We start from the raw sequence: 287 nt of genomic DNA on the forward strand, positions 1-287 counted from the left end.
AATATTTCTGTTTAACCCCGCTCATGGGATCTACAAAACAAACCTAATCAGTTTTAGCTGCGCTTTATCTACCAAAACACCCACGAGATCTTTCTCTTAGTTGCTCATTTCTTGTTTGAAGCTCGACGGAATCTACGGTTGAATAATTTGTTTTGTTGAATTGATTTAGAATTTTTTTATAATTTTTTTAGTTTTTTGTATTTATAAAATCGATTTTTGTATATAAAATCGATTTTTGTATTTTACAAAACGATTTTTCTATATAAATTCGATTTTTTGGATTTTAC

The sequence above is a fragment of the Brassica oleracea genome, chromosome C8 (genome assembly GCF_000695525.1).
Source record: "Brassica oleracea var. oleracea cultivar TO1000 chromosome C8, BOL, whole genome shotgun sequence".
Classification (NCBI taxonomy): domain Eukaryota; kingdom Viridiplantae; phylum Streptophyta; class Magnoliopsida; order Brassicales; family Brassicaceae; genus Brassica; species Brassica oleracea.